Consider the following 12,095-nt stretch of genomic DNA (forward strand, 5'->3'; position numbering starts at 1 on the left):
CTCTCCATGTTTTAACTGCATATTCATGTTGCACCTATATCCTTGTGCTGGCAGTGTGCTGCTGCATTCTTCTGTTGCTGTATATCTAGCCTAGTAGCGTGCACCTGTAGGCCAGGTCCATATAATAGTTTGGTATCAACTAAAGTGCTGGCTGACTTATTCTTTGTCTGTATTGCACATACGGGGGAGTGGCTACCTCCATGTTGGCCTTGCACCCCACCCACCTTTATCAGGTGTGTATATAAGGTGGCTTGGATGTTCCAGATCCTGCCATGCTTACTGAACTGTTCACACAGAGGCATATTCACAGAGTAGGGTCCGTCCCAGGAGGCTACCTTATCGCGGTGGGACGGTCCAAGCTATTTGACCGCCGGAGGAGACAAATTTGCGAGCTAAGTGCCTCACTATTTCATAGTTTCACATTTGCATCTATTACACCATAGCTGTATAGCTCTCCATGTTTTAACTGCATATTCATGTTGCACCTATATCCTTGTGCTGGCAGTGTGCTGCTGCATTCTTCTGTTGCTGTATATCTAGCCTAGTAGCGTGCACCTGTAGGCCAGGTCCATATAATAGTTTGGTATCAACTAAAGTGCTGGCTGACTTATTCTTTGTCTGTATTGCACATACGGGGGAGTGGCTACCTCCATGTTGGCCTTGCACCCCACCCACCTTTATCAGGTGTGTATATAAGGTGGCTTGGATGTTCCAGATCCTGCCATGCTTACTGAACTGTTCACACAGAGGCATATTCACAGAGTAGGGTCCGTCCCAGGAGGCTACCTTATCGCGGTGGGACGGTCCAAGCTATTTGACCGCCGGCGGAGACAAATTTGCGAGCTAAGTGCCTCACTATTTCATAGTTTCACATTTGCATCTATTACACCATAGCTGTATAGCTCTCCATGTTTTAACTGCATATTCATGTTGCACCTATATCCTTGTGCTGGCAGTGTGCTGCTGCATTCTTCTGTTGCTGTATATCTAGCCTAGTAGCGTGCACCTGTAGGCCAGGTCCATATAATAGTTTGGTATCAACTAAAGTGCTGGCTGACTTATTCTTTGTCTGTATTGCACATACGGGGGAGTGGCTACCTCCATGTTGGCCTTGCACCCCACCCACCTTTATCAGGTGTGTATATAAGGTGGCTTGGATGTTCCAGATCCTGCCATGCTTACTGAACTGTTCACACAGAGGCATATTCACAGAGTAGGGTCCGTCCCAGGAGGCTACCTTATCGCGGTGGGACGGTCCAAGCTATTTGACCGCCGGCGGAGACAAATTTGCGAGCTAAGTGCCTCACTATTTCATAGTTTCACATTTGCATCTATTACACCATAGCTGTATAGCTCTCCATGTTTTAACTGCATATTCATGTTGCACCTATATCCTTGTGCTGGCAGTGTGCTGCTGCATTCTTCTGTTGCTGTATATATATATATATATATATCAGTAGAATCTACCAATAGCAGACACTCACAGGGGGAAAAAAAATGTAGTACACGGTAGTACACAGCGACTGTTTGTTGCAGCACTGGTGTCTACTGCTGGTGTGCACCAAAACTTTTTTAAGCGTACTGTAGCGCATTCTTCTGCCCTCACTTAGAAAGGACAGCCAAAAGTACTCACCAGCTGGTGTTGTACACATACTTTTTTAAGAGTACTGTAGCGCATTTTTCTGCCCTCATAAGTGCATAACACATATGTACATCTAAGTGTTGTACCATTTTGTTCCTGATAAAGACTTAAGGGCCTGGGAGCAGTAGTACCTGTACTATAGACATATCGCCCCGGGTGTCAATCTGACACCCGATGCGATCGTCCATAATATAGCAGAGATGCGGCTCTATACTGTGCTCGCATCTCTGCTCTATACTCCGGCCAATGATGTGAATAGAACATTATTCATATTTTACGCCCAGAGCTGTGATTGGCCAAATGGTTGCAGCCAATCAGAGCTCTGAGGAAAATATGAATGAGTGGCTGGAGTACAGAGCAGGGATGCTAGCGCTGTATATAGTCGCTCCATCTCTTCTATAGACAGGACGATCGCAGCGGGTGTCAATAGTGATACCGGCTGTGATCTGTTCTTACCTGCAAGTACTACTACTCCCAACATGAAGCACACTCTGTTCCATGCTGGGATCTGTAGTACCTGCAGATCACAGCGAGTGTAATTTCTGACTCATGATGCGATCTGCCTATTAATGCAGGTACTACAGCTCCCAGCATTGAGCAGAGTGTGCTCCGTGTTGGGAGTAGTAATTGTTACGCCGAGCGCTCCGGGTCCCCGCTCCTCCCCGGAGCGCTCGCAACACCCTCGCTACGGCAGCGCCCCGGTCAGATCCTCTGACCGGGTGCGCTGCGATACCGCCTCCAGCCGGGATGCGATTCGCGATGCGGGTGGCGCCCGCTCGCGATGCGAACCCCGGCTTCCGTACCTGACTCGCTCTCCCTCGGTCCTGTCCCGGCGCGCGCGGCCCCGCTCCCTAGGGCGCGCGCGCGCCGGGTCTCTGCGATTTAAAGGGCCACTGCGCCACTGATTGGCGCAGTGGTTCCAATTAGTGTTTTCACCTGTGCACTCCCTATGTATACCTCACTTCCCCTGCACTCCCTCGCCGGATCTTGTTGCCCTTGTGCCTAGTGAAAGCGTTCCCTTGTGTGTTCCTAGCCTGTGTTCCAGACCTCCTGCCGTTGCCCCTGACTACGATCCTTGCTGCCTGCCCCGACCTTCTGCTACGTCCGACCTTGCTTTTGTCTACTCCCTTGTACCGCGCCTATCTTCAGCAGTCAGAGAGGTTGAGCCGTTGCTAGTGGATACGACCTGGTTACTACCGCCGCAGCAAGACCATCCCGCTTTGCGGCGGGCTCTGGTGAACACCAGTAGTAGCTTAGAACCGGTCCACTAGCACGGTCCACGCCAATCCCTCTCTGGCACAGAGGATCCACCTCCTGCCAGCCGGCATCGTGACAGAAGATCCGGCCATGGATCCCGCTGAAGTACCTCTGCCAGTTGTCGCTGACCTCACCACGGTGGTCGCCCAGCAGTCACAACAGGGCCACCAGCTGTCTCAACTGACCGTGATGCTACAGCAGCTACTACCACAGCTTCAGCAATCATCTCCTCCGCCAGCTCCTGCACCTCCTCCGCAGCGAGTGGCCGCTTCAGGCCTACGACTATCCTTGCCGGATAAATTTGATGGGGACTCTAAGTTTTGCCGTGGCTTTCTTTCACAATGTTCCCTGCACTTGGAGATGATGTCGGACCAGTTTCCTACTGAAAGGTCTAAGGTGGCTTTCGTAGTCAGCCTTCTGTCTGGAAAAGCTCTGTCATGGGCCACACCGCTCTGGGACCGCAATGACCCCGTCACTGCCTCTGTACACTCCTTCTTCTCGGAAATTCGTAGTGTCTTTGAGGAACCTGCCCGAGCCTCTTCTGCTGAGACTGCCCTGCTGAACCTGGTCCAGGGTAATTCTTCCGTTGGCGAGTACGCCATACAATTCCGTACTCTGGCTTCTGAACTATCCTGGAATAATGAGGCCCTCTGCGCGACCTTTAAAAAAGGCCTATCCAGCAACATTAAAGATGTTCTGGCCGCACGAGAAATTCCTGCTAATCTACATGAACTCATTCATCTTGCCACTCGCATTGACATGCGTTTTTCCGAAAGGCGTCAGGAGCTCCGCCAGGATATGGACTTTGTTCGCACGAGGCGTTTTTTTCTCCCCGGCTCCTCTCTCCTCTGGTCCTCTGCAATCCGTTCCTGTGCCTCCCGCCGTGGAGGCTATGCAAGTTGACCGGTCTCGCCTGACACCTCAAGAGAGGACACGACGCCGCATGGAGAATCTCTGCCTGTACTGTGCCGGTACCGAACACTTCCTGAAGGATTGTCCTATCCGTCCTCCCCGCCTGGAAAGACGCACGCTGACTCCGCACAAAGGTGAAACAGTCCTTGATGTCAACTCTGCTTCTCCACGTCTTACTGTGCCTGTGCGGATATCTGCATCTACCTTCTCCTTCTCTACTATGGCCTTCTTGGATTCCGGATCTGCAGGAAACTTTATTTTGGCCTCTCTCATCAACATGTTCAACATCCCGGTAACCAGTCTCGCCAGACCCCTCTACATCAATTGTGTTAACAATGAAAGATTGGACTGTACCATACGTTACCGCACGGAGCCCCTTCTAATGTGCATCGGACCTCATCATGAAAAAATTGAGTTCTTGGTCCTCCCCAATTGCACTTCCGAAATTCTCCTTGGACTACCGTGGCTCCAACGCCATTCCCCAACCCTGGATTGGTCCACAGGGGAGATCAAGAGCTGGGGTACCTCTTGTTTCAAGGACTGCCTTAAACCGGTTCCCAGTACTCCCTGCCGTGACCCTGTGGTTCCCCCTGTAACCGGTCTCCCTAAGGTCTATATGGACTATGCTGACTTATTTTGCAAGAAACAAGCTGAGACTCTACCTCCTCACAGGCCTTATGACTGTCCTATTGACCTCCTCCCGGGCACTACTCCACCCTGGGGCAGAATTTATCCTCTGTCCGCCCCAGAGACTCTAGCTATGTCCGAGTACATCCAGGAGAATTTAAAAAAGGGGTTTATCCGCAAATCCTCCTCTCCTGCCGGAGCTGGATTTTTCTTTGTATCCAAAAAAGATGGCTCCCTACGTCCTTGCATTGACTACCGCGGACTTAATAAAATCACGGTAAAGAACCGCTACCCTCTACCGCTTATCTCGGAACTCTTTGATCGCCTCCAAGGTGCCCACATATTTACCAAACTGGACTTAAGAGGTGCTTACAATCTCATCCGCATCAGGGAGGGGGACGAATGGAAAACGGCATTTAACACTAGAGATGGACACTTTGAGTATCTGGTCATGCCCTTTGGCCTGTGCAACGCCCCTGCCGTCTTCCAAGATTTTGTTAATGAAATTTTTCGTGATCTCTTATATTCCTGTGTTGTTGTGTATCTGGACGATATTCTGATTTTTTCTGCCAACCTAGAAGAACACCGCCAGCATGTCCGCATGGTTCTTCAGAGACTTCGAGACAATCAACTTTATGCCAAAATGGAGAAATGTCTGTTTGAATGTCAATCTCTTCCTTTCCTAGGATACTTGGTCTCTGGCCAGGGACTACAAATGGATCCTGACAAACTCTCTGCCGTCTTAGATTGGCCACGCCCCTCCGGACTCCGTGCCATCCAACGTTTTTTGGGGTTCGCCAATTATTACAGACAATTTATTCCACATTTTTCCACCATTGTGGCTCCTATCGTGGCTTTAACCAAGAAGAATGCCAATCCTAAGTCATGGCCTCCTCAAGCGGAAGACGCCTTTAAACGGCTCAAGTCTGCCTTTTCTTCTGCTCCCGTGCTCTCCAGACCTGACCCATCTAAACCCTTCCTATTGGAGGTAGATGCCTCCTCAGTAGGAGCGGGAGCGGTTCTTCTACAAAAAAATTCTTCTGGGCATGCTGTTACTTGTGGTTTCTTTTCTAGGACCTTCTCTCCGGCGGAGAGGAACTACTCCATCGGGGATCGAGAGCTACTGGCCATTAAATTAGCACTTGAGGAATGGAGGCATCTGCTGGAGGGATCAAAATTTCCGGTTATTATTTACACCGATCACAAGAATCTCTCCTATCTCCAGTCTGCTCAACGGCTGAACCCTCGCCAGGCCAGGTGGTCTCTGTTCTTTGCCCGGTTTAATTTTGAAATTCACTTTCGCCCTGCCGATAAGAACATTAGGGCCGATGCTCTCTCTCGTTCCTCGGATGCCTCGGAAGTAGAGCTCTCTCCGCAACACATCATTCCTCCTGACTGCCTGATCTCCACTTCTCCAGCCTCCATCAGGCAAACTCCTCCAGGGAAGACCTTCGTCTCTCCACGCCAACGCCTCGGAATCCTCAAATGGGGTCACTCCTCCCATCTCGCAGGCCATGCGGGCATCAAGAAATCCTTGCAACTTATCTCTCGTTTCTATTGGTGGCCGACTCTGGAAACAGATGTTGTTGATTTTGTGCGGGCCTGCACTGTCTGTGCCCGGGATAAAACTCCTCGCCAGAAGCCTGCTGGTCTTCTTCATCCTCTGCCTGTCCCCGAGCAGCCTTGGTCTCTGATTGGTATGGACTTTATTACTGACTTACCCCCATCCCGTGGCAACACTGTTGTTTGGGTGGTCGTTGATCGATTTTCCAAGATGGCACATTTTATTCCTCTTCCTGGTCTTCCTTCAGCGCCTCAGTTGGCTAAACAATTTTTTGTACACATTTTTCGTCTTCACGGGTTGCCCACGCAGATTGTCTCGGATAGAGGCGTCCAATTCGTGTCTAAATTCTGGAGGGCTCTCTGTAAACAACTCAAGATTAAATTAAACTTTTCTTCTGCTTATCATCCTCAATCCAATGGGCAAGTAGAAAGAATTAACCAGGTCCTGGGTGATTATTTATGGCATTTTGTTTCCTCCCGCCAGGATGACTGGGCAGATCTTCTTCCATGGGCCGAATTCTCGTACAACTTCAGAGTCTCTGAATCTTCTTCCAAATCCCCATTTTTCGTGGTGTATGGCCATCACCCTCTTCCCCCCCTCCCTACTCCCTTGCCCTCTGGTTTGCCCGCTGTGGATGAAATAACTCGTGATCTTTCCACCATATGGAAAGAGACCCAAAATTCTCTCTTACAGGCTTCATCACGCATGAAGAAGTTTGCTGATAAGAAAAGAAGAGCTCCCCCCATTTTTTCTCCCGGAGACAAGGTATGGCTTTCCGCTAAATATGTCCGCTTCCATGTTCCCAGCTACAAATTGGGACCACGCTATCTTGGTCCTTTCAAAATCTTGTGCCAAATTAATCCTGTCTCTTACAAACTTCTTCTTCCTCCTTCTCTTCGTATTCCTAATGCCTTTCATGTCTCTCTTCTTAAACCACTCATCATCAACCGCTTCTCTCCCAAACTCATTTCTCCTACTCCTGTCTCCGGTTCTTCAGACATCTTCACCGTAAAGGAGATACTGGCCTCCAAAAAGGTCAGAGGTCAGAGGTAGTGGACTGGGAGGGCTGTGGTCCTGAAGAGAGATCCTGGGAACCTGAGGACAATATCCTAGATAAAAGTCTGGTCCTCAGGTTCTCAGGCTCTAAGAAGAGGGGGAGACCCAAGGGGGGGGGTACTGTTACGCCGAGCGCTCCGGGTCCCCGCTCCTCCCCGGAGCGCTCGCAACACCCTCGCTACGTCAGCGCCCCGGTCAGATCCTCTGACCGGGTGCGCTGCGATACCGCCTCCAGCCGGGATGCGATTCGCGATGCGGGTGGCGCCCGCTCGCGATGCGCACCCCGGCTTCCGTACCTGACTCGCTCTCCCTCGGTCCTGTCCCGGCGCGCGCGGCCCCGCTCCCTAGGGCGCGCGCGCGCCGGGTCTCTGCGATTTAAAGGGCCACTGCGCCACTGATTGGCGCAGTGGTTCCAATTAGTGTTTTCACCTGTGCACTCCCTATGTATACCTCACTTCCCCTGCACTCCCTCGCCGGATCTTGTTGCCCTTGTGCCTAGTGAAAGCGTTCCCTTGTGTGTTCCTAGCCTGTGTTCCAGACCTCCTGCCGTTGCCCCTGACTACGATCCTTGCTGCCTGCCCCGACCTTCTGCTACGTCCGACCTTGCTTTTGTGTACTCCCTTGTACCGCGCCTATCTTCAGCAGTCAGAGAGGTTGAGCCGTTGCTAGTGGATACGACCTGGTTACTACCGCCGCAGCAAGACCATCCCGCTTTGCGGCGGGCTCTGGTGAACACCAGTAGTAGCTTAGAACCGGTCCACTAGCACGGTCCACGCCAATCCCTCTCTGGCACAGAGGATCCACCTCCTGCCAGCCGGCATCGTGACAGTAATACTTGTAGTTAAGGAAAGAACACAGCGGGTATCACTACTGACACCCACTGTGATCCTCCTGTATAATGTATAGATGCGGCAGCTCATCTCTAGTCCCCTGCACTGTACTGTAGCGCATTCTTCTGCCCTCACTTAGAAAGGACAGCCAAAAGTACTCACCAGCTGGTGTTGTACACATACTTTTTTAAGAGTACTGTAGCGCATTTTTCTGCCCTCATAAGTGCATAACACATATGTACATCTAAGTGTTGTACCATTTTGTTCCTGATAAAGTCTTAAGGGCCTGGGAGTAGTAGTACCTGTACTATAGACATATCGCCCCGGGTGTCAGTCTGACACCCGATGCGATCGTCCATAATATAGCAGAGATGCGGCTCTATACAGCGCTCGCATCTCTGCTCTATATTCCGGCCAGTGATGTGAATAGAACATCATTCATATTTTCCGCCCAGAGCTGTGATTGGCCAAATGGTTGCAGCCAATCAGAGCTCTGAGGAAAATATGAATGAGTGGCCGGAGTACAGAGCAGTGATGCGAGCGCTGTATACAGTCGCTCCATCTCTTCTATAAACAGGACGATCGCAGCGGGTGTCAATAGTGATACCGGCTGTGATCTGTTCTTACCTGCAAGTACTACTACTCCCAACACTCTGTTCCATGCTGGGAGCTGTAGTACATGCAGATCGCAGCGAGTGTAATTTCTGACACATTTTGCGATCTGTCTATTAATGCAGGTACTACAGCTCCCAGTATTGAGCAGAGTGTGCTCCGTGTTGGGAGTAGAAGTACTTGTAATTAAGGAAAGAACACAGCAGGTATCACTACTGACACCCACTGTGATCCTCCTGTATAATGTATAGATGCGGCCACTCTTCTCTGGTCCCCTGCACTGATGTACATATACACATGTTCCTAATTCCCACAGAGAGCTGTGATTGTCTGAAACCATCTGGCCAATCACAGCTTTCTGCGGGAAATATGAATACGTGTATATTTACGGCAGTGCAGGAGACCATAGTAGAGCGGCCGGCCGCATCTATACATTATACAGAAGAATCGCAACAGGAGATCTGTCTAATAGTACAATTACTACTACTCTAATCATGGCACAGTGTGTTCCATGCTGGGAGTAGTAGTACTAACAAAAAAATGTAAAAACAAAATGAAAAACACACACTACATTTTTATTATTGTTGGCTACATTTTTAGTGCTTTACTCGACCACAAAAATTGATCCCTGTTTAAAAATATATAAACGTTTTGTAATAAAAAAAAGATAAATCTTGCTAGGTACAATTTTTTCCATCACTATTGTATGTTTTTTATTATTATTTATTTTTTATGGTACCCTACGAAATTTTAATAAAAAAGGTATCTCCATCACTTTTTGGATCGCTAAAGTCCAAAAAAGAATAAAAACCACCTGCAAAAACGCAAAATTTAAAACCAACATGGCGTTTTTCTTGGCGTTTTTGCTCTCCCATAGACTTCTATGGGAGGAAAACGCCACGATTTCAGGGCAACAAACGCCAAACTAAGTTTTGTCTGGCATTTTGAAAATCCAGCCTCTGAGCCTAAAATTGCTGAAAAACGCCAAAAGGATAAAAAAATAAAAATAAACGCCAAACTGAAAAACGCCAAGTGAATCTGGCATTTTGCAGTTAAATATTGACTTGCAGCTAACATCTGGATGCGGCGTTTTTTCGCTGAAAAAACGTCGTGCGAGAAAATTGGCGTTTTTTATGGCGTTTTTGCAAAAAAAAAACTCAGTGGAATTCTGGCCTCATACAGCATCTGAAGCCACAATTTTTAGTTCTCTTAATTGTTTGATCTGATAGGTTTCTATAGGTGCTATATCATGGCCCCATACATCTCATAGTTTGTATAGAACTATAATATGAGCATTTGCTTGATGCTTTTTATAGGGTGCAAAATACATCGCTCCTACCAGCATTGCTTGCGGTTTTCAATATAGTAGTCGCATTGGTGACAGCACCTTTGGTAACAAAAGACAGTGAAAACATTATATTAGCATCATTATATTGGCATCATTATGTGCTTTCAACAATTTCAATAAAAATAAAATATAAACAGGGATTTAATTCTGCTTAATTTTTTTTACATTCCCCCCTAAATACAATATATATATATATATATATATATATATAGCAGACACTCACGGGGGGGAAAAAAATGTAGTACACGGTAGTACACAGCGACTGTTTGTTGCAGCACTGGTGTCTACTGCTGGTGTGCACCAAAACTTTTTTAAGAGTACTGTAGCGCATTTTTCTGCCCTCACTTAGAAAGGACAGCCAAAAGTACTCACCAGCTGGTGTTGTACACATACTTTTTTAAGAGTACTGTAGCGCATTTTTCTGCCCTCATAAGTGCATAACACATATGTACATCTAAGTGTTGTACCATTTTGTTCCTGATAAAGACTTAAGGGCCTGGGAGTAGTAGTACCTGTACTATAGACATATCGCCCCGGGTGTCAATCTGACACCCGATGCGATCGTCCATAATATAGCAGAGATGCGGCTCTATACTGTGCTCGCATCTCTGCTCTATACTCCGGCCAATGATGTGAATAGAATATTATTCATATTTTCCGCCCAGAGCTGTGATTGGCCAAATGGTTGCAGCCAATCAGAGCTCTGAGGAAAATATGAATGAGTGGCTGGAGTACAGAGCAGGGATGCTAGCGCTGTATACAGTCGCTCCATCTCTTCTATAGACAGGACGATCGCAGCGGGTGTCAATAGTGATACCGGCTGTGATCTGTTCTTACCTGCAAGTACTACTACTCCCAACATGAAGCACACTCTGTTCCATGCTGGGATCTGTAGTACCTGCAGATCACAGCGAGTGTAATTTCTGACACATGATGCGATCTGCCTATTAATGCAGGTACTACAGCTCCCAGCATTGAGCAGAGTGTGCTCCGTGTTGGGAGTAGTAATACTTGTAGTTAAGGAAAGAACACAGCGGGTATCACTACTGACACCCACTGTGATCCTCCTGTATAATGTATAGATGCGGCAGCTCATCTCTGGTCCCCTGCACTGATGTACATATACACATGTTCCTATTTCCCACAGAGAGCTGTGATTGGCTGGAACCGTCTGGCCAATCACAGCTCTCTGCGGGAAATATGAATATGTTTATATATACGGCAGTGCAGGGGACCATAGTAGAGCGGCCGTCCACATCTATACATTATACAGAAGGATCGCAAAAGAAGATCTGTCTATTAGTACAGTTACTACTACTCCCATTATGGAACAGTGTGTCCCATGCTGGGAGTAGTAGTACTAACAAGAAAATGTAAAAACAAAGTGAAAAACACACACACACACTACATTTTTATTATTATCGGCTTCATTTTTAGTGCTTTACCTGCCCACATAAATTGATCCCTGTTTAAAAAAATTTATAAACATTTCATGATAAAAAAGATAAATCTCGTTAGGTACAATTTTTTTCCATCACTACTGTATCTTTTTTGTTATTTTTTCTTTTATGGTACCCTACAAAATTTTTATAAAAAAGGTATCTCCATCACTTTTTTTGATAGCTAAAGTCCAAAAAAGAATAAAAACCGCCTGCAAAAACGCAAAATTTAAAACCAACATGGCGTTTTTCTTGGTGTTTTTGATCTCCTATAGACTTCTATGGGAGGAAAATGCCACAATTTCAGGGCAAAAAACGCCAAACTTGGTTTTGTCGGGCATTTTTAAAATCCAGCCTCTGAGCCCGAAATTGCAGAAAAACGCCAAAAGGATAAAAAAAAACGCCTAACTGAAAAACGCCAAGTGAATCTGGCATTTTGCAGTTTACCATTGAATTGCTGCTAACATCTGGATGCAGTGTTTTTTCGCTGAAAAAACACATTGCGGGAAAATTGGCGTTTTTTACGACGTTTTAAAAAAAAAAAAAACCTTAGTGGAATTCTGGCCTCATACAGCATCTGAAGCCACACTTTTTAGTTCTCTTAATTGTTTGATCTGATAGGTTTCTATAGGTGCTATATCATGGCTCCATACATCTCATAGTTTGTATAGAACTATAATATGAGCATTTGCTTGATGCTTTTATAGGGTGCAAATGGAGTGATAGAGCTTATGACGCAATATATTCTAGACTACAGAATACATCGCTCCTACCAGCATTGCTTGTGGTTTTCAATATAGTAGTTGCA

This window comes from Hyla sarda, chromosome 8 (genome assembly GCF_029499605.1).
Source record: "Hyla sarda isolate aHylSar1 chromosome 8, aHylSar1.hap1, whole genome shotgun sequence".
Classification (NCBI taxonomy): Eukaryota; Metazoa; Chordata; class Amphibia; order Anura; family Hylidae; genus Hyla; species Hyla sarda.